The following is a 23,583-nucleotide window of genomic DNA, read 5'->3' on the forward strand; positions in this document are numbered from 1 at the left end:
ATTAGCATCTGGGATTAAATTGCTCAGGCAGTCAACTTAAGTTACCTTCTCACTGTTATATGAAATGCCCCCTGATGATGCTCAGAGTAATGACGAACAGGATGTATTTCAGGATGTATTTCTCAGATATATTGTATTTAAGAATACCTATGCAGGGAACTGGAATTTGATAGGGAGACTGTGGTATGTGACTGCACTGGGGTGGGTGAGCATGGTCTAGCAAGGCTGGAAGTTCACAAGAAGGTAGGTGTGGGGTAGGTACACCAAATGTGGATTTATGTGCAACAGCAATACCTTTTTTCTTCAGTTGGATGTAACTAGTTACATTGTTGCAGGTTTCTCAGTCAGTTACTTCACTCCCATTCTCCTATGTGTCAGCTTTAGTTCTTGATATTCTCTCACACCAAGTCGTCAGTCCCTCAGACCTGGGCTTGCTCCTCAAAACCTCAGAAATACAAGTTATTTCCTCCATAATTGGCCACATCCCTCTGCTCCAGGTGTTTGGGCTACCACCTTGGCTCCTCTTAATCCCAGAAATATCCCTTCTTCCTCAACAGCTGCCACATGGATCAGCCATCCTCTTCCTGCTGTTGGCATTCCTGGTGATACCCGGCCAACAGGGCAGCGACCCACCTCTCCACTAGGCTTCCATTAGCCCTCTTGTGCTTATTCTCTTGTGCTCACACCATTTCCCTACTTCCCATCTTGCCACAGAGAGGCTACTGAGTAAAGGCAGGGCCACTAAGAATTTCATTCTAATTGGAGTAGGGACATTATTTACACCAATACATTTGTTCCCAGTTGAAACAAATGGATTTCAAATGGCTATTGGAATAATTTCAATAACCCAACCTGGGCTTTTAAAATGCAGAAGAAACAAAATCAGAATCTGACTCCTTTTCTGGCACGCACTTATTGTGCATACATTAATGGAGTCAATGGCCCTTTCTGCATAAATCTTTTAAAGCATTTTGAGGCAGGAAATAAAATGTTTCCTTCATGGAGTTTCACACTGTTTCCCCCCCTTCCCTTACATTCTGAAAATGCTTTATTTCCAGCCTCCAAATGTTTTAAATGAATCTTAAAACAATTCTATAGCCTGAAACATTTTCAAAACGTTTCACTTGCTGTGCAGTCTATTTACTACATTTTTCATGCCTCTGTGCCATCCACGAACTTACTCCTTGGCACCATTTTATCACATATCTGAACTCACTCCATTCCCCCTCACCTATTTTCATTGTTTCTGAGTTTTTTTAATTTTGGTGGGGAGGTAAAATCATCAACACATCAAATACACAAGCTTTAGAGAATTGCAACAAGAAGCATTGAAGAATCAATTCAACAAATAACTAAAAGGGGAGGCCCCCCACGGCACTCATTAATCATTTTGAGAGGGTGAGTGTGGACAAATTTTGTGGTAAAAGGGAGGGGGGATTGAAAATGTTTTGCAAATATTTTAGGTGATTTATGCAGGAAGGGCCAGTGGGTGTAGTGGGTAAGAGCGACAGATTCTAATCTGGAGAACTGGCTTTAATTCCTTACTACTGCACATGAAGTCTGCTGGATGATGTTGGACTCATCACAGTTCTCTCAGAACTCTCTCATCCCAACCTATCTCATGGTACTGTTGTTGGGAGGGGAAGGGAATATGATTGTAAACCACTTTGAGACTCCATAAGGTAGAGAAAAGTGGGGTACAAAAACCAATTCTTCTTTCAAATGGAACGCTAGATTAAGTTCTGGAGGTTTCTTCAGGGGAAACTATGCAAAGAACCTACAGGCTAATCCAACCAAATAAACAATCCCATTTCTGAAATGTTTTTTTCTGCAGCATACCAAGATTGCAGGCAATGTATAGCAAACGGCAACATCAGTGAAAGTGAAAATTTTAATGGTAAGGAAAATAAAATCTTCAAATACTTAAAGAGTTTTGTCAGTTGATGAAAAAGTGTTTTCATTCTATGATCTCTCTCCTCTGATTTCCTATTAACCTGGTGACAGCTTTCATCAACAAGATTTAGATGAATTAGCTTCATTTGAGTTTCCCCCTGCAAGACTGTAACATACTGCCGCAAGGATAAGGCACTGAACAGATCACATTCTCATGCTGGAACGTTCATTTTAAAAGAAGCAGATCCAAAGGTTTCTGGAAAAAGCCCTGGGCATTGTGGTAGTATCAGTTAAAACACAACCACACACACACACACACACACACACTCAACAGTCACCTTGTTATTACTGTCATAGATTAACATCTTTCACTCTGGTTCTGCTGTTTTCCAGGACAAAAGAAGCCAGCTGAGATGGAACAAAGAAGAATATGGGGGAAAGAACTGAATGTCAGGCAAGAATAGTTTGGATAGGGCCAAAAGTGGAAAAGGAAGTCTAATTCTGTCTTACTCCAGGGGGGAAAACCACTTTTGAGCAATGTAAACAAATCAGGAAATCCTGGCACTTACTCCAGTTCCGATTTGGCACAACACATCAACTCTTTCCCTATGTGTGAGCTGCTGTTTGTGAATGAAATCCAGATTAAATTATTCACTGAGTCTTGCCAGTCCCACCATTTCCAGGTTTCCTTTTGCCTATGGCATAGCTTAAATCTTAAAATAATAATAAAAAAACATATGCATGTTATTAACTCTCCATATTCAAATGGAAATACAATGCTATCATAAATCTCTCTCTCTTTCTCTCCCTCTTTTCCTCTAACATGAATTCCTTTCTCCTGCATGAAGCTGCAGGAAAGCCATTGTATCTGAGTAATCTAAACTTGAAAGGGATTTTTTTGTTAAACTAGTTATGATAGGGGAAGCATGTTTTTCACTGAGTCCAAAGATTAAAGTTGGTCGTAAAAGGAGATGGAGGGGACGGAGGAGGATTATTGGTTGCTCAACTAATGATTAGATACAGAACTTCATGGACAAATTAAGGAGCACAAAAAAGCAAAAGAGAGCAAGATCTATGCTGACAAGTAAAACCAGGTCAAATAATATCAAATAAAAGATCATTGCTTATTATTCATTTTAATTATCTCCAGTCCCATTCCACCCCAATTAGTCTAATTCGACAATGAGAGTTTAAACTCCAGCTGAGGGCAACTGATTGACAGCAAACATTTAGGCGCTAATGTGCAAATCACTCTGGCTTTCCATTTCCTTCCCACTGTTAGTTTGTTCGGGGCCTGTGGTTTGGTCCATAGATGTGTGCATATCACTTGATTTCTTTCCATGCAATCATTTTCATCAGCAAACAGACTCAGTTGCTTGTATTTGACAGACATGACATTTCAGCCCATGCTGTATCTATGGTGGCCCGTTCATACATGCAACTGACCACCTGATGTTTTAGTCATTAAGTGGTGGTCATGCATATGAGGGTATATTTCTTGGGCCATATTTCCTGGAACACCAAGGTAGGATACATTTGCTGGATTTTCCATTTCATTTCTTAATCCAACTCCCTGCCCAGCCTCTTTGCCTAACTGCTGTGGTCAGCAGGACTCTGCTTTTGATTCACAGGGGGAAAAGTGAGCAAGAGGAGGTACGTCAGATCATTTTACAAAATATTGAAATTTTAGTGTAAAGATCTGGCAGCTACTTGCGGAATGTAAAATGTCCTTTGCATTCTAACGAGAGCCAAAGATTTCAATGATGTTGTGTAATAGTTTTTCTTTTTCTTTGGCTACTTAAAAATAAGATGCAATAGCTGGATTCAGGCATCAAGAAGAAAATCTGTTCATCTGTTTTTTTGGTAATGGTGAGCCAAGAAGCCTTCTGGCTTGTATACTCCCTCTGATCTGCCTTTTTTTTTCTTCTCTGACCTGCCTTCTTTCTTTATGTGCAGCTGAAAAATTGACAAAAAAATGGTTTTAGATGTAACCAAGAAGTGCTACCTACCACTGGGCAAAACAACAAATGGCAGTTTGTTCTCTTACCTTCAACCCAGGATTTATTTTTTAGAATTGTGATTGGTATCCAAAACAATGATTGTTTCAGAAATCATTAAAAAATGTCTGATAGGAATTGGAAAACTTCAGTTTTCAAGCCATGTAAAAGGAAAGGGGTTGGAGAATACACAAGCCAGAGGCTCATTCTCACCATGCCAAACCAAGATTTCTTTCTTTGTAATATCTTCATGTAGCCTATAATTCCTGTACATAGAACCATAGCATGATTAGGAACTTTTCTGCACAGCACAAATAATGTCTTGAGGATGCGAAAATAAGCATTTTGGAGAGGAAGTTTATACATCTTTTTCGCCAAGACGTCCTCAGAACGTTTTTCTTCCACTCAACCTGACTTACTTTGAAAACGCTAAACTAGCAGTCCTTTCCCCGCAAGACGAGTTAAAGAGGTTTTCTGCTTGCTGCACCAAAAGCAGGAAATGTCTTAATTTTCCCATCCAAGTTTAAAGACTTTCGGTTTCTCCGCAGCTCACGTCTACCATTTCTGCTGCTCTAGGGATTCTCCATGCTGCTTGCCATTTGCAGAAGGTTCTCACAGAAGTTTGCTCTGCTTGCTACTCATTCACCTGTCATTTCCATCTAAAAAGCACATGAATAAAGTTAGTTTTCAGTGTCAATTTGGTGCACAAGTCTGTCTTTCTTTTTTTAAAGGGAAGTGTCTTTGAAGCTGCAGATTCAAAATATTCATATTGTGTCTTCATAGATTCAAAGACACCTCCCTCAAAACAAAAAAAAAGAAAAAACACCATGTGTGTCGAATCGGCAGTGAAAACTAATTTTATTCATGTATTAGACAAAACTGGTGAGCGGAGGAGCTGCAAGCAGAGGAAACCTCCGTAGAAATCTCATGCAAATGATGGGCAGCATAGGCCGTTTCCGCACGGCCGTCGATGCGCCTCCACGCCAGCAAGAATTCTGCTGGCGTGGAGGCGGAGGAAACGTTCGCATGCCAGCGTGCGAAGCTGACCTCAGGAGAGAACGTGAGGACGGCAGGAAGCTCGCGCATGGAGCCGCCTCTGCCCCTATCCCTGTCCGACTCACTGTGTCCCCATGCGTTGGCCTGCTGGCCGTCGAAGCCCCGCCCGGCTGCCCTCCGACCTCCAGGGGGGTCGGAGGACAGCATCGAAGCGACTTCGGCAGCCAACAACGGCGATGAGTTCTGGCTAATCTGACGAAAGAGCTGGCGACTCAGCGTGTTCCCAGCGGTGCTGTGCATACCATCGCCGCCGGGCTGCGGCTGTTGCAAACTGTGCTTTAAAGGGTTGTTTTTCTGGGCGGCCTGACGCTGCCCTGGGGGAGGGGGAGCGCCGCCTGTGCGAATGGCTCCCTGGGAACTGCGTTTTCACTGTTCCCAGGATGCCATAAAAAGGCCGTGCGGAAACGGCCATAGAGAATCCTGAAGTGACAGAAAATGGTGGGTGCAAACTGCTCACAAAACAGAAATGAGAGCTCTAACAGGGGGGAGAGGGGAGGGGGGAAAAACAAATGCTTTGGTGTGAAATGCTTTATTTGTCTGTGCTATTCAGACAAAAAAAGCCAAAAAAAGCCAAAACGGTTTAAATTGATATCCAACTTCTACTTTTGTTAGAAGCACAAATGGCTGCAAGACATTTTTAAAATGGCTTTTTAAAATGGCTGCAAGACATTTTATTTGTGTTGTGCAGAATGATCCCATGATCACCTTCATTGCCAGCCTCTAAAAGCAAACTGATAATATGTGGAGAACTAGTTCTCTGCCTGTACCAGAAAAATCTTCTCACCTATGCAAGAGGGTACTATGGGCATCTGAACTTGTTTGTTGGCTTTTGAATGCTTGTTTACATAAGCATCTGTAAACCTTTCACTGTAAATATCTCTTTTACCCACCCAAGGGATAGCTGAGTCCTGGAGCCTGTACTGAGCTTTAGTCTCCAAAGCTATAAAGAGGAAGCAGGTGCATAATCCCTGTAACATCTGGTTTAGATGATTACAATAGTCCAAACACCTGCACTTTGCAATCTTGCTAACTCCTGCATCCCATTGTATTGCTGCAGATGGTGAGACTTACTTGCACAATAAATACACCACGACGACAGGCTGGAAAAGGAATGGGCCGCAGCCCGTTTATTGAAATATCAAACATAACAGCAATAACTATATACAAAAGAGCTGGGCGGCAAACGGGTCGCACATCCCATCCCATCATATGGGACTGGCGGGAAGGGAAGCCCCAGAGATAACACTCCTTGCTTCCACCCTCTTCCCGCCCATGCTGAGGAGGCGGGCACCGGCTAAGCCCCAAGGCCGCCTTACAGCCCGTCCTCCTGCCTTTGCTTCAAAGGGTGTCGGGCGCGGCTAAGCCCATGGCTGCCTACCTGACCCGACCCAATACTCCCTGGGGTGTCGGACAGCGGCCCGACCTGCCTACCTGCCAGCCTGCCCGCACCACCCCCCGGCCCATAACAGGGCACAAGCCTAAGGAGCCCTAGCGAGCTGCGTTCTCTCCCAGATGTCGCGACACCGTTACCGCAAACCATGAGCGCTGCGACAGTAAGGCCCCAAAAGAAACCCCCCCGCCAACCCAGTTACTGCGAGGAGGTGGGTGAACCCGCGCTACTTGCTGGAGTCTACGCCCGGGAAGCGGACGGGAGGCGTCTATATATACCCAGGCTCCTCCATGGCGGCTGGAGCAATCAATGCACCGGTTCTGCAGCCAATTCCTGCAACCCCTTATTTTGCTGCTCACCCCAGCAGCAATGGCTGCCCTGGTTATTCAAGGTGCATCTTATTTGCTGCAGATGGTGAGATTTACTTGCACAATAAATACACCACGGCGACAGGCTGGAAAGGAATGGAGCGCAGCCGTTTATTGAAATATCAAACATAACAGCAATAACTATATACAAAGAGCTGGGTGGCAAGCCGGGTGGCATCCCATCCCATCATATGGGACTGGCGGGGAAGGAAGCCCAGAGATAACACTCCTTGCTTCCACCCTCTTCACGCCCATGCGAGGCGGGCGCAGCTAAACTGGAGGCGCACAGCTCGTCCTCCTGCCTTGCTGCTGGTGTCAGGCGCGGCTAAGCCCATGGCGCCTACGGTACGACCCAACCTCCCTGGGGTGTCGGGCGGCCCGACCTGCTACTACCTGCCTGCCGCACCACCCGACCCATAACAGGGCACAAGCCTGGGAGCCTAGCCGGAGCTCGTTCTCTTTCTCCCAGATCAATAGCGACACGTTGCAAACCATACGAAGCTGCCCTCCCTGCGCAGCTCACGCCCAAACTCTAAAGCCTGAGCCTGTCCCTATCTCAACCATCGGTAAGTTGAATGGACTGAAGCCACATGTCAAACCCCCCCATTGGGTCAGGCGGTGCGCCATCTGGCTCGAAGAAGTCTCTGTTGTCCGGGAGATCACCGGAGTGGTCATGCCGCTCCCCAGGAGAGGACCTTGGCGACGCCTTGTTGACCTTTCTGCGGGCCTGTCACGGCAATTAGGATCCACAGCTCCCCTCAGTGGACCCGCTGCAGCATCTCAGACCAAACCAAGGTCATACCAGGCTGATGCCTGGCAAACTCGAAGGTGGTGGCCACCGCTTTTACGCGGAATCAAAGGCCGACCTGGCAGGAGATTCTCCTCCCCAAATGAATGACCAATAGGTCAGTGGCCGACTGGAAAATATATTCAATTATTTTGGAGTCCAGCTCATGCCACAGCATGTGCCCCTGCCCCATCCACACAATCCTGCGCACGTCTTGAGGTCGAGATGTAATCCCCAGTCCGAAGTGCAGTATTCTTCAACCGCGGTTGGCGGGCTTATTGTGACCCACACCTGTCGATAGACAGTCGCGGCGATCCCTGGAGCACTGTGGAAAGAATTAACAAGTCCAGGTGTGAAGCGAATGTCCGCCGAAAGGTCGGACGCCACCTGCAAAGTGCAAATGTCTTCCCTGCGTCCTACCATCACCAATTGCAGCGGCGTGGCTCCTATCCTGAAGAGGTGCAGGCCAAATTCAGCGGCGGCAGCTAGCCGGGCCAGGCATGCCGGAACACCGCCAGGAACTGGAACCTGGTGAGGGGACCCATCCTCATGCACTAAGAGCATACCGACCCATGGCCGTGCGGAGCCGCGATGAAGTGGAGGGAGGGCAGGGCGTCGCCAGTAGGGCTGGCATAGTGACCAAACACCGCGACCTCTGGTCAGTTTTCGAGATAGGCCAGCCGCATAGACCATGTCCCCAGACAGGACAAGGTGCTCCTTTGCAGCGCGGTGCTGAGCCGATCCTGGTAAGAGGCGACCAAATTCCCCGGACTGAAAGCCCCATGGTGTGTGCCAGGTGGAAGCGGCTGTGAGCAAAGCGCTCATAGTGTGAAGCGCACACCTGCGCGCACCCGGTGACTGCCAGCACCTCCCCTGGTGACTGGAAACCTGAGATCCCTCTGCCTAGGGCCGACCCTGCGTAACCAGCCACCAGCGGCGCCGCGGCGAATGCCGCTTAGCGAAAGTAGCGTCCGACCGAGACCCTGCAGTAGAGAGGCGATGCCGTAGCTGCACCCCATGGTCGCGGGGGGTGCATCCCCGCCCATGGAGCGGGCGAGTACTTTCGAGGAGGCCCGTGTCCACCCGCCCAGCGGACATCCCTTCCGGGTGTATTCGCGAAGCTCCACGAAGTCCATACCCGGCTTCCGGTCGTACTGCCTGCATGTGGCGGTGCCAGCGAGTTCAAACACCTGTGATGACTGCTGCCAAGGTTCCAGAGGGGCGCCCGGCACTGTCGCCGGGAACAGCTCGCCCGGGGGGGCCAAAGCGCCCGAAAACGATCCACCTGCTGGCGAGATAAAGAAGCGTCAGCAATCTCATTCTACAAACCTGGAGCGAAAGCAGCTTTAAAGGAAATGTTAAAAGAGAGGCAGGTAAAGAACCAAATTCGCAGACCAAAGCGCATGACCGTGCCGACTTGGAGGACTGCCTGTTCACCTCACGAACCACAGCCTGGTTATCACGCAAGAAAAGCACCCTTTTATTTGCCAAAGGTGCGTGCCAGGCGTGCACGCCACCAAGATGGGGAAACAGCTCCAGAAAAGTGAGATCCTGGTGATACCCTGTAGATGCCAGGCGGGCCAAGAGACCTTGAGCCCACCCGTACGAAGTAAACCCCAAAACCAAAGGCACGAGGAGGCGTCAGAGTGCACCTGCAACTCAAGGCGGGTTCAGAATTAATGCCACAGGAAATACGTTGAAGCGAAGGAGCGCCAGCCAGACTGCAGATCCTCCTTCCAGACCCGGAAGGATACCCTGATGTAGTGATCAGGGGACTCGCAACCCGACAAGGACCTGGCCAGCGAGAGCAGAGCGCCCTGCCGAAGCCACCACCACCCTGCAAGCCCGAAATAAAGGTGGCCCAGTAAGAGTTGGACCTGGCGAACCCTGCATGTTTTTTAAATGGAGCGCAGTTGCAGCAGGGTGGTGAGGGCCAGAGCTTATCCGCTGAGGAGCGAGGAGGTGCCTTGAACCGTGTCAGGTGGATGCCCAAATAGCAGAGGGCAGTGGAGGGCCCCTCTGTCTTGTTGAGAGCCAAAGGGGACCCCAGCTCAGCCGTCAGGGCCTGGAAAGCCTGCAAAGCAAAATCACCATTCCCTGGTGCCTGCCCACGATGAACAAAAATCGCAGATAGGTCACTTACATACGAGACCACTCTGCTAGGCAGCCCATTTCAAGAAGGGCGTGCTGAAAGTCTCAAAAGCTGCACAGGCAAAAGAGAGGCAGCCCATGGAATAGCGCCTTGTCCACATACCAGCTGCCTTGGAAATGGATGCCAGCAGCTTTCGAAGTCCAGGGGAAATGGGCAGGAGCCGGAAGCAGATTGAATATCCGCGGTTTGCCGAAAGGCACCAGTGCCTGCCTGCCTAAAAGGAGGATATGGCCTGCGTCCAGGGGTGGCATACCCGAGCGAACAGACCTCGGGGTCTATGAAATGATTAACGCGGAAACCTGCCCCAGCAGGCGACGTAGCGGCAGCCTGTCTGCCAGATATTAGCAGCTGCAACCACACCAGCAAAGGCTGGAAACGACTGCAGTTAGGAAAAGTCGTCAAAGAAAGTTTTTTCGCGGTGAGGCACTGCTTTGAAGCCACGGAATCTTTGAGGGGCCGGCGAGGACCCGTGGCAGATCACGCCACTCATGACTGCCAAGAACAGTTGCGTTTCGGCAAACGTACTCAAACCTGCACTTGGGCGGCTGGCAAGCGCCAGTTGAATTCCCAACAAAGCCCTGTGCCCCTGCCGGCCCGGAAGCTCTTCTTGATTTTTAGGGGGGGCAGATATTTCAGCAGTGACCCCTTTCAAGGCGGCTGGGCCGACGATATCCAGGTTTGAGTAGGTAGGATGAGGTCCCCAGCCGGAACCGGCTCTTATTAAGTGCAACGTTCTTCGGATATGGCTTCATAAAGGTAGGCAATGGCTGCTGCTTTCGCCCGGCCAGCGCCGAGCTTCGCAACTTACGTCAGGTTATGTGGGCGCCAGATTGCCAGGCCGATGGGGGGGTAAGCGGCCCGGCGAGGGCCAGGAATTCAGTGAAACCCTGCAGCCAGTTGCTAAAAAGTGCGTTTCGGCTGCGCCCGGAGTCCCGTCGCTTTCTGTCAGCTTTCCCCGACAAGCCATATTCACCCTCCAGCTTCGAAGCTTGAATATGTCGACGCATAGTACCGATCAGTGCCTGCTCCGGAGCTTCCTGGGAGAAGTGGGACCCAGAAGCGGGTTACATGATTAAGATCCACAGGCGGGCTGGAAGAGATTGCCTCCGCTTTTAAAGCGCCCTGCGTTTTCGCGATCCAAAATGGGAGAGTGGAGCGCGTGTTCCCCTTGGAACCAAAATTCCCCAACCTGGGCATCGTCGTCCTCCGGAGGACTCGCGAAGATGACGAGCTGGGGAGACCGTCTGAAGGACGGGAGCGCCTCGGCGACAGCTTACTCCTCCTGCTCTCCCGAGCGGAGGGGCCAGCGGATCGCGTCCACTGAGTATTGGGCCAGCGCTGACCTGGCGGCCAGAGCTGGAGGGCCTCTCCACCGCCAGCTTCGAAGTGCCAGCCGAATACGCCGGCGGCAACGCTGGCGTGGAGGGCGGCTCCCCTGCCAGCGGGGGACGGACTCGCTCGCTAACCACGCCCGAGGGCCTCGCGAGAGGTGCATCAAAGCGTATTATCCGGCTTCAGTTGCGTACCAGGAAAGGATCCAGTGCCAGCGTGTCGCTGGCGGCTCCGTCGAGGAGCCAGCAGAGCCCTCCCCACGGGAAGGGTGCTCCGCACTGGGCAAGCGAATACCACCTTAGGCCCAATGGGGGGACAGACCCAACGCCCAGCTGCCCAGCGATAAGCTGCACCAATCCGCCCGACCACGGGCTGCCTTCCGGAGAACCCGGGCGGTCTGGAGCCCGAACCCTATTTAGAGAGGGCTCGAGGCTCTGCCGAGAAGGTTCCCTTGCTCTTAGCCAGCAGGACCCACATCGCGGCAGCGAGACGGTCCGCGACCAGCAAGGAGAAAGAAGGGAATAAAAGTGAGGAACAAACGGGTGAGGAAAAGTGGGAAAAAAAGGAAAAGAAAGAGCAAGTTTTGAGGCCGCCAACCGAGGGATACCCTTCAGGCGCTTATCGCGGCGCCAACCACACAACCGCCTTGCTGGAGTCTACGCCGCCCGGAAGAGTAGCGGACCGAGGAGGAAGCGTCTATATATCACCAGGCTCCTCCATGCACAGCGGCCTGGGAGCCAATCGAATGCACCGGTTCTGCAGCATACCATCCCTGCCTTACCTTTGCTTATTTTGCTGCGCTGCTCACCCCAGCAGCAATGGCTGCCCCTGGTTATTCAGGTGCATCTTATTTATATCAGACTTTCTGCCTAGAGCAGTAATATTTTCAAAAAATCATTTATCTGGTTCATTAGACAAACACAGGGCAGTGGAGAATGGTAACTGAAATCTGAAACGAAACAATGCATATTCACGAAACAAAACAGAAGTGTGACCACCAAAAGTCAGTATTTTTGTTTTTCCTGAGCATAATAAACAATATCATTTTAAAATGGGTGCTTTCCCAGCGCCTGAACTGTGGTTGCTAATGCCAGACCTGAGAAGATGTCTTGTTTTAATATGGAACTGTTCTACATAGAGCCTAGTACACAGCTGGGTTTTTAAATTTAATTTTAAATTGATATCCAACTTCTACTTTTGTTAGAAGCACCTAAAAGCCTTTAGACAAAACTGAGATTCTTTAAACCCTCACTGTTTTTAATTTCTTTTAAAAAAATCATTGCCCATGATAAGCCAAAACAACAAAGTTGAACTGAAACCCTTTTTAATTTTGCAACAGAGAAAGCATCTATGAATAACACATCAATACAAAAAAAAAAATTCAACCAGAAGCATGTTTAAATAGGACTGCCATGTATAGCTTGTGAAACCTCATAGGAGAACTGTTTCTTTACCTCTGGGGACAGGGTACTATTCCATAGAATGTGGACTATTACGCAAAAGACCACTGATTATACAGAGGCCAGATAAACTTCCTGAAACAAAATCACCTTCCAAAGAAAGTGTCAGATTGATGTAAGGTTAGTTGGAAGGCAGGTCAATCTTTGAAATATGTGGGTCCTAATCCTTGAAAGATTAAAACCAACAGCTTGAACTGAGCCCAGAAACAAATAGGCAACCAGTGCACCTGCTGAAGAACTGGTGTGATACAAGGACAATCCATTTTGCAAAGTCGATGTTGCCTTCAGTGGGCACCCCCACAGAGACCACATTGCAATAGCACCCTATTTTCTTCTGGGTGTATCTCTTGTTCTTCTCTTGTCTACCATGACCTGGTTGCAGATGAAAAGTTACTTTTTTTGAAAAAGGAGGAGGGGGTGCTGACAAGCCTAACACAACAAATAACATGTGGGCAAGATGGCAGTCTGTCAACTCCTAGCTGGCACTTACATGCTAACCTGAAGGTCTGAATAACCAGAGAAACAGAAGTCCCTGTGTTGTAGTTTGTTGTAGCTGCAGATATTTTCACACTCAAAGTGAAGCACCTGTACATTCTTCACTGTTTTGAAAAAATGACATACAAAGATGCTTCTGGGAACAATAAATTGGAACAACATCTGAAATCAGCTTCACTTTAAAGCCATTCATGATCTGTGCTTTGGTCTGATAATGCTCTGAACAGTTTCTAGAGTACTCTGGTCTGGTTATGAGGATTGGATCCATGCTCCAAGTAACTTGCTTTATAATTGGATAAAGGGCCACCTCTAGTGTGTAATGGGGGAGACAGAGTTGTTGATTATGAGTGCTATTACATTCAACCAAATATCAATGCACTTGCATGTTTAAGATTAGGATGTTTAGGATCCCAGTTATTCCTAAAAAAATTCCTTTGGTTTCAACGCTTTAAAAATGCTTCTGATTTCACTTCTAACACAAGCATATTGTATAATCCTGGCCATATAATTTTAAAGGGGTATTTAATGGGCAGTCCAATCAGGGAGGACAGCATGACCTCACACTGACACATTTGTGTAGATGGCACCTATGCCAGCGGGGAGGGCAAATGAGGTGGCGGACGGGCGAGCACTGCACAACTCTGACCCAAAAGAGGCTGCCTACCCCAGAGCCACACTATCATTACTGAGATGCTGGCATAGCTTGGGGAAGGCGAAGGGTGTTCCCGGGGTAGAGCTGACAGTAGTCACTTGCATTGGGCTTTCGGCCTAGGAATCCCCCCAGCATTTTTTCCCACTATTTGCTCCATTGTAGTCCGCACAGTGCCATCTTCACTGTGCTGTTCCCAGCTGCCGCAGAGCTCCCTCCCCTATCTGGATTGGGTTGTATTAGTCGGTATCAGCAAAATCAGAAAGGCGTCTATCAGCCCCTTAACATGTAATACCATTTTTTCCATCATAAACTATGTTGGACTTGAGCTCCCTTCATTGAATGCAAGGTAGTGGGTCCTTATTAGGCAGATATTTATCTATGAGGTGTGAAAAACTAGACAAACAGCAGGTCAAGGGTCCACGCAATATGGTGTTATTAAAGTCAATTCCTTCCCCAGGAAATAAAGTTCTCTGTGAAGGTTATGAAGAAAGTTATATAGTTGTAACATCTCCATTTCCTACTGTGCTATCCAGATAAACTGCTTAATAATATTATCTTGCTTTGTAGCTTTTAAAAAGAAAGGGGATCTGTCTGTCAATGTATATTTAATCAATCTGATGTTTAATTTAAGGGATCGTAATATTAATTCAATATATCAAGTAACATATGAACGGCACACAGGTTTTAGGAAGACAATTCCTTTGCAAGGGAATCTACTGACAGCTCCTGTGCTTTCTTCTGCTTGGGTGGAGTGCCAACTAGTGCTACAGCTATGGAACTACAATAGAAGAAGACTACAAATGATTTTAATGTGCAGATAAAATAAACTCATGCTGTGGGGTACCACTTAACTTAGAAATGTATAGAAAGGAAAAGTCAAACATAGAAAAAAATAATCATTAATTTAATAGTAATCCCAGTGTAATAGATTCAGAATATTCAGCTAACTCAGAAGCTAAGCAGGGTTGACCCTGGTTAGTATTTGGAAGGGAAACCACCAATAAATTCCAGAATTACTTTGCAGAGGAGGGAATTTTACAGATGCGCCAATATCCCTAGTATATTAATAGTGAATATAAAAATAATTTAAAGAATCTAGATATGGGGAAAATACCATTAATGCAAAGTATTTAGCCCTGTGAATGAAGAAACTCTTAATGGCTTCAGTTATGTTTAGTCTTGGTGAAACCTGCCTAATGTAAGGTAGGCTACATTTGTAGGCTAATGTAAGGTAGGCTACAATGTAAGGTAGGCTACATTTCATTATTTTTTTTAAAAAAACTATATGATGCCTTTCTAGCAATTAATTTGAAGTTGGTCAAAAGTTACAACAATTAAAAAATCAGAAAATCAAGAATAAACTATCAACAGTAAAACCAGTAATGAAACAAGGAAGAAGAGCCATCTGAGGACATAAAATGGCACACAAGGAATACTCAACAGCTAGAACAATTTTAGCAGGAAATATAACATGGGGGACTGAGGGGATTCTGAGCTGACAGGGACCTGGTGGGGGTGCTATGTTGCACCAGCATACCTGATGCCAAACATAATGGCTATGGTGAGGACAAGTGGTTTTGCCAGGCATCTTGTTTACCCTCCAGACGTGGCTTTTGCATTGGCAGTTCAGGCCATTGCCGGTCTGGGAGGGGATGAGTGAGAGAACACTTCATGCCCAGGGTGCTGTTTCCTTTACCCTCTCCCTCATTGAAATGCTTCCACTCCTCCAATCGACGAAATCTGCCAGATGGGGTATTCAATAGGAATCTTTATTCCCCAAGGAAACTGTCAGGATTTGTAAAAATGGCTGACAAACAAGATGGCTGAGATATGTTCAGCTTCCTAGATTAGCAGAAAGCATCATAAAATTATAAGTTATGAAAAGTTCAAGATGACAGTTAGGCTTCAGTAAAAAAGTAACAAGCGTAACTGAAGAAGGTTCCTGTTGTGTGCAAGAAGACTACACCACTCTCTCCTTGCCACGAGTACAACTGCTGCATTAGAATATCTCTGCCGACAGAAACATGTTGAGAAAGGCATGACAATGCTCTGTTTCTCGGGGTCAGGAGAGGACCTTGTGTGTGCCACATGAACCAGCTCCTTCTTTGCACATGCGCACGCACACACACACTGTGTGTGTGTGTATATAATGCACACACTTTAGTTTGTATGGCAGAAGAAAACTTATCTGCTTGCCTGTATAGGACAGGATCATGTCATGTTTTTCTAAACATGTAGAAAGAAAGTGACTTTCTCCCTATTAGGTTTCATCCAGTGTTTTGGCGAGCTGGGCTTTTGGTAGATTGCAGCAGAGAGCTAAGAGGGTTGTTCTAGCAAGAAAAATGAGTTTTTGTAAGGTACACTGCCTGGTGTATTCTTCTAAAACTTCCCCACTTCGGCCCCCCCAGCTGGCTAGTAAAATTGGTGTGAAAAATAACACTGGGAACTTAATGGTTCCTGAAGTGATTTGACGTTCAGTATTAAATAAGGAAGCTGTACAAATCCTTCTGTCTGCTGTTATTGATCCCTGGTGAAACTATTTTGAAGGGGGAAAGGGTCAAATACAACATCTGTGGAAAAGGATTGCATTTAAAACTAAGGTTTCCTCACTGATGCTTGAAGAGAGGATAGCTTTTCAGACACAAGGAAGAAAAGCATTTACATTTATTTCAGTGGTCTTATGGTAGACTAGATCCGGCCCAGGTTCAAAACTCTACTTTACCACTGAAGCTTGCTGCATAACCTTGGATCAGTAACATACTCTCTGGCAACACCCTGGGAGGGGTCACAGGTGATAGAACTTTAGAGGCTGGACGGTCTTTAAAGTACCCCAGTGCTTTGAATTGTGCCCACAAACAAATGGGCAGCCAGTGCCAATATTCCAGCACAAATGTAATCACTGTATTCAACTCCTGAGATAAGACGGACTTTACAGCATAAAAGTCACTTGGCCAAGCAGCAGTTCACTAACAACATCATTTGAAATCAGCCAGCAAAATAAGAGTGGAACCACTAAAGCAGGGGTTCAGAATTCCGATTTTCCAGATACCATGGATTCAATTCTATCAGCTTCTGCCAACATGGGCCAGCTGCTGGCCATGTTGACAGAGGCTGATGGAAATTGTAGTCCATGAACATCTTGAGAGCCACAGGTTGCAGACCCCTGCACTAAAGCATGGTACCCCCAACCTTCAAAGCTAGCTAGCATTAACAATGGTCAATAGTATCAAAAGCCACCAAGAGTTCCAGGAGAATTAATAGGGATACTCTACTCAGTCACTGTCCCAGAAAAGTTAGGACAATCAAGGATGAGTCTGTCCTAAACCCACCTTTAATCCTGATTTGCAATCTGTGTATTGTATTAAGTGCTATCAAGTTGCTTTTGACACTTGGTGACCTCAAGAATCATCCCCCCCCCCCAAATGTCTTATTGCTAACAGCCTTGCTCAGATCTTGCCATGGCTTTCTTTATAGAGTCAATCCAACTTATGTTTGGTTTTCCTCTTTTTCTGCTGCCTTCAACTTTTCCTAGCGTTATTGACTTTTCCAATCTTGTCTTCTCATAAAGTGACCAAAGTATGATAGCCTCAGTTTAGTTGTTTTAACAACAGTACAGGCTTGATTTGATCTAGAACCCACTTATTTGTCTTTCTGGTGGTTCGCTGTATTCGCAAAATTCTCCTCCAACACCACATTTCAAAGGAATCTACTTTCTCCCTGTCAGTTTTCTTCGCTGTCCAATTTTTACACCCATTCTTAGTAATAGGGGGATACAATGGCATGAATTAATTTGATCTTGATTGCCGGTGAAACATCAGGAATGAAATAGGTCTTTAAAGTTTGTCTATTCAAACACCAGCTGAAGCTACATATTCACTCAAGCATCTTCCCAAAAATGGAATAGTGGCCACTGCAGTCATATGGGCCCATTTTAGTTCATTGATATCTGTAGTTAGGACTACACAGTCATCCAGAGAGAAGTTACTATCCATAGACCTATTCAGCTAAATTCAGCCGGCTAGATCAGGGGTCTGCAACCCGCGGTTCTGGAGCCGCATGCAGCTCTTTCGTCCTTGTACTGCGGCTCCATGTGGCTTGGGTCCTCTCAGCCTCCTTCAGAGAGTTGCCCTAAGGATTAATGGGAAGGAGGTCCCGTTCCTAGAGAGGCACAGCCCGAGACGGCTATCCCAAGCCACTTCCGGCTTTCCTGTCTCAGCTGCCTGGTTGGCTGATGACGGTGATGACGGCACAGGGTGAGGGTGCAGCACCACTGGTGGATCCTCTTGAACAGGTGAGCAGCGAAGGGCAGGAAACAGGAGAGAGTTGCAGGAGTGCAGATTTTCAGCGCAATCCTAATCTCAGTCCACCCCCCTTGAATGAGGGGTCAGGGGTTGACCCTGCTTTGGGTGGCCTCATTTCCCCCTCCCCGGGTCCTTCTTGGGGGGCAGGACCACATTGGAAGGTTTACTTCAGAGTAAGACAGTGGAGGGTAAGCTTGTAGATCGTGGAAGGGAGGAAGGCTGGGATCATCCTCAGCCATTGTTGCCAACTCCCAGCGGGCAAATCCCAGGACATTTGGGGGTAGATTCTCAGAAGCTGTGGGGGCCATGCTCAGTGAGGAATATGGCTGTTGAGTCCACCCTCCATGGCAGGCATTTTCTCGGGCGGGGGGGGAGTTCAGCCGCCCCCTTGGAAGTTGACAGCCCCATTAAAGGCACCAATTTTGACCCACCACCCAAGTGGAATTTGAGTGGGTTCTTGGGGGGGGGGCATAATCAATGTCTTTCAACACAGGAGAAGAGAAATATCTGAAATGGGGGTTCTATTGCTGGTCATTTGAATCATGTACAAAACAACAGGCTTTTTACCCCCCCCCCTTTTTTTTTTTTGCTTTGATGGGTAAAAATGGGCCCCAAAGAGGGGAACTTCTCCCTGTATGAGAATATATACAGTGTTATCTTCATTTTAGATGTCAAAAAGTATTTGCGGCTCCAAGTGTTTTCTTTTCTGTGGAAAACGGGTCCAAATGGCTCTTTGGGTGTTAAAGGTTGCCAACCCCTGGGCTAGATGCTGTCAGATCTTCTGCTATTATAATTGATATATGCTTTGGTTGCTTTGAAAAGTGGACTCCATTGCATTACACCCCACTAAAGTCCCTCCCCTCACCACACCTCATCTTCCTCAGGCTCCACCCCCCAAAATCTTCAGGTATTTTCCCAACTTAAATCTTGCAGTCTCCTAGTCCCCAAGAAGTCTTCCACCCAGGCCTGGACCAGATCCAGACCTGATGAGCTTTAGCTCCAATCATCATTGGAGCTGATCTCCCCAAAATATGATCTCCTAACTTTTCTATTAGTCTGATCACAGGGACTTTTAAATGAAGTTCTTGAAATTTCTGCAGTACTTTTGATTTAATTGACTCGCACAAGAATCAAACTGACAGTCTTTCTTTCTTTCTTTCTTTCTTTCTTTCTTTCTTTCTTTCTTTCTTTCTTTCTTTCTTTCTTTCTTTCTTTCTTTCTTTCTTTCTTCTTTCTTTCTTTCTTTCTTTCTTTCTTTCTTTCTTTCTTTCTTTCTTTCTTTCTTTCTTTCTTTTGCCCCCAATCCACACAATGCAATTTTCAGTAAAGGGCACAATGAACAGCAGTGAAGTATTCTGAACAAAATAATAAATTATAAAAAGAGTAAAACTTTAGCACCAGTTTACAGACACATAGGCTGTTTCCGCACGGCCAAAATATTTTGGGGTAAGCAAGAAAAATATCCCTGTGCAGCTGGGAATTCTGTACAGTTCCTGGTGCTAATGCGGGCTTGCTCTGGTGTTGCCCCACGATATTTACTTTAGCCCAGGATTTTCAAAAATTGCCAGTTCGGAAGGTTTTTTTTAAAAAAATCCTGGTGTGACCCTGCTACCGTGCAAAAGCCAATTTTTATTTTATTTTATTTTCATATTTATACCCCGCCCTCCCCATAAGGGCGCAGGAGCAGTTTATTTTTCCCACCCAGCCGCCTGTTCTCCTTGCCTGACATTCATTCAAGCTGCCACTCATAAACAACAGCCAATCAGAATGTGAGACATTAGGCAAGCCCTTGCAGCAAAATTCCTTGCAGGCACCGCTCAGAAACAACAGCCAATCAGAACCATCACTTGGTCTATTTTCCTCAGTACAAGCTTTATTTTAAATCGATTAGCAGGCCTTTTCACTAGTTCTCTCCCTCTGACAGCAAAATATTATTTTAAACCATTAAAAAACACAGATCAATTTCTCCCATTTCCACAGCGCATACACAGAAACACCAATCAGGAGCAGACCACGTTTATTTTTCCCACACACCCTTATCTCCCCGCCTGACAGCCATTCAAGCTGCCACTCAGAATCAACAGTCAATCAGAACACGGGACACTGGGCATGCTCAGAGGTGCTTGTGGCTGCCATTCAAAAACAACAGCCAATCAGAAAGCAGGACACTAGGCATGCTCAGACCTGCTTCAAAGTAAATACAGAAGTCTGGCTCATGCAGAGCAAACTGGAGCATTTCCTCCCAGTCCTAATTCATTTCCTCCCAGTCCTAACTCTGTTCCTGGGAAGAAGCGGGGAGCTGTGCAGAAGAAGAAACAGGGATAAATTAGACACAGTATGTAAGACCCCAGTTCAAACCCGGCATAAATGTGCCATGTGGAAATGTACATAAAGAGCAATAATAGAGTGATGTAGTAGTATAGCAACCTTGACTTATCCTTCTGAACAATTGGACCTTTTCACATGTTTGTATAGTTGAACTTAAGCCTTGTAAAATCAAAGGTGCTGTTAAAAGCATGAAAGCATGACTTTTCCTCCCCCTTTGAAGAGAAAGTGAAGGGAATCAATGTGTATTTAACTTTCTCTGGGTTTTCTTGCTCCTCCCAGTGTTTGCCTCCAGATAGCAACAGTTCCTCCGGTTCTTCCAGGCACCACTTCAGAAGGATCAAATGGGCTGTTTTTGTTTTTTCACACTGTAATTAACACTAGACTAAAATGGCACACACACGCATACATCCAAAAGCAACAGACAAGCTCCCCACCTGGTGGGTGGGACATTAGAATTCCCCCAGAAGTACATCTGACTACAGACTACAGAGCAGAAAATGGATGATTTGGAGGGAGGACTCTATGGCATTGCACCAGAGGTGTACCGAGGGGAAATGGTGTCCGGAGGAACACCTGCTCCAGGTGCCCCTGCTCCCCCATGTCCCACTTACCTTAGCTGGCAGCTGCCTGCCATGGGCCCCCCCTTGGCCCGGCCCAACCAGACTGCTCCTTCAGCCAGTAGAGGCTCCGCCAGCCAAAGAAGCAGTCTGGCGGGCCCTGGGATTGGGGCGGACCCTCCATGACCCAATGGAGGTGCCCAGGGTCAATTGACCCCCATGTTCCTCTGGCAGATACGCCACTGCATTGCACCCCTCTGAGGTCTCTGTCTTCCCCAGACTCCATCCTCAAATCTCCTGGAATTTCGCAGCCTGGAGCTGACAACCCTAGCCCTTGCAATATAATAGTTGTTTTTTTAATGTCACAGTTTTGGAGCTATTATGTTGGTATTGAATACATAGTGGTGTGAGTTGCACTGCCAGTCACGTAAATTTGTTTATGTAAACATTATAGTATTTTGAGTCAAGAACTAGTCCTTATACTCCTCTTTCTCTTCTTTCATTGTGATTAAATTCAAAATGTATTGGCATTTCAGCAGGATATCAAGAATTTGATGTTGTGCATACATTACTTTTTAGTGGACAAGTGGGTGTGGGGGGTGTGGTGGCGCGAATGAATGTCAGTTCCTCTACATTCAAGTAAAAGTACAACTAACAATCAAAAGTGAATTGTGAATCTGTATTTCTGCTATGGAGTTTTGGGGGTGTTGCCTTGAGACTGTTCTTAAGAAATGTAGACTTGGATGTGGGCCAAAACCTTTTCAGCACCTCATCATGATATAACTCAGGGTTTCTGTGTGAATGTAAATTTTCCAGTACTCCCTGGCTAGACAGACAGATGCAGTTAAATCTGTTGAGACATGTTTGCTGCCTCTATAACTACAAAGAACAAGTTGTAGCTATTGCTATGCACATGTAATAACACCTTCTTTAAATTTACTGTCCGGATCCTTAGCATTGTTCTTTCTTCTGAAACCATTCAAAATATTCATTTATTAATTGACTTAGAAGCTTGACTAGCCCTATCCTCAAATGATCAGGGTTCATATATTTTCCATTAAAAGAATACTTTCATCTTCCTATCATATAAGCTCATGAGGTTTGAAGAGTATCAGATATGGTATTCATAAGTATGATTGATTTAGATAGGGCAGTTTCTTTACAGGCTCTATCATCTCAAAGGCCCGTCTTACAGGACAGAACCTCCAAGCTGGTGAAAGTGCACACCACTTTTTTTTTTTTTTTTTGCAAAATGTCAGTTGTGCAAGGGGGGCAGAGTGGAAAAATGCAGTGGTGGAGTCAGAAGGAGGTGCATGGATAGGAAACCAAGACAGGAGACATAGTGGTGTGGCTGCAAAAGCCATAATAGCCCTGGATGGCTATTAGCAAGACGGGCCTTTTTGTAAAGTTGCGGCAGGCGCAACTTTACAAAAAGGTAAGTCTTGCTAATAGCCATCAGGGGAAATATAAATGATCTTTTTTCAAAGTTCAGTGTTTAACAGTCCAGGGAATAATGTTTGTTTCATGGATGCAGCACTTAAATAAGATTCCCTAACACTAGAAGAAAATTGGAATGGTGGGAGGCAAGTACTAGGACCCCAGTAAGCATTCCACCACAAAGAAGGTCCAGGAAGATGTGGCCGATTAATTCTCACATCTCCTGAGATCTTTATGTTGAAAAGAATCCATCCTAAATTCTTCCAATCCATCATGAAATAGTTTGGAATTTCTGGTTGACCGCCAGAATTTTACTCTCCAGGAAATTATGCCATTTTAGCCCTTTTTGAAATGAAGGAATGGCATATTAAAATTTGGTGTTTTCCAGAATAACTAATATCAGATGCATTCAGTTGGTAGAGAGAAGAAAAGTTGAAGAGGTTACCATCTTCCAAGAACCATTGTTGCATAGTGCAATAGTGCAAAATGTTAAGAACATTTATTTTTTATATTTTCATATTGTTCTGCTGTAGGTTGAACTGAATATTGGCCTTTTCCAGTAGTATTTTCTCATGACGCTTTTGCCTGCATCTGTGGCTGGCATCTTCAGAGGATCTGGCTGCGAAAGCCTTCAACAATACATTGAACATCTCTACAGGAAGAAATTGTTCCAAGACACCAGGAGATTGCAAAAAATGGCTGCAAAAGCCTTTGACAGTGAACTGAATATTGTTTATATGCACAAAATAAAAAATTGTAGTGAGAAAACATGGACCGCTTTCTCGACGGGCCAATTAACGCATTTGGCCTGGGGGGGCGGTAAAACGCCGCCCCCCCTTTGTAGGCGCTGCAGCCGTTCGCACAGGCGCCGCTGCTGCAACGCAGCAGCGGCGACCTGGATGCGCTTCCCTCCCCCCAGGGCGGCCTCAGGCCGCCCTAAACAACAACCCTTGGGGAGGGCGTCTTCCCAGCGGCGCAGTGCTTAACCGCGCCGCTGGGAAGACGCTGTATCTCCGACTCCGCCCCACTCACAGTGTCCTCGTCAAAACGGGTGGCCTACTGGGCATAGCAGCCCGCCCACACTGTCCTCCGACCTCCAGGGTCGGAGGGGCAGCGTAAGCGGGCTACGCCCAGCAGGTGATGACGGGAACACCGTGAGTGGGCGGAGTGGGGAAGCGGCGGCTCCATGCGGAGCCGCCTGCCGGCCTCCGCTTCGCCCGTTCATGCGAACGGGCTTGCGCCCCCACGCCGCCCGCACTCTTGGCGGCGTGGGGGCGCAAGGAGGCCGTGCGGAAACGGCCATGCTTAATTATTTCATGATGAAATAGGGATCTCCTAATCTTCCATCCAAGCGACAGTTCTAATTAGCGCCTATAGG

The 23,583-nt window shown here is 46.7% G+C and overlaps 1 long non-coding RNA gene across 1 annotated transcript; it reads right to left on the bottom strand.

Annotated features, from left to right (window-relative positions):
• Window positions 1-513: 513 nt before the first annotated feature.
• LOC125443068 lies at window positions 514-15,478 on the bottom strand. Its single transcript, XR_007246070.1, has 3 exons — window positions 15,369-15,478; window positions 1,510-1,514; window positions 514-523 (listed from the first exon to the last, which is right to left on the bottom strand). It is a non-coding gene; the product is annotated as an uncharacterized LOC125443068 (long non-coding RNA).
• Between the last annotated feature and the right edge of the window lie 8,105 nt (window positions 15,479-23,583).

This window comes from Sphaerodactylus townsendi, linkage group LG01, assembly GCF_021028975.2.
Source record: "Sphaerodactylus townsendi isolate TG3544 linkage group LG01, MPM_Stown_v2.3, whole genome shotgun sequence".
NCBI classification, from domain to species: Eukaryota; Metazoa; Chordata; class Lepidosauria; order Squamata; family Sphaerodactylidae; genus Sphaerodactylus; species Sphaerodactylus townsendi.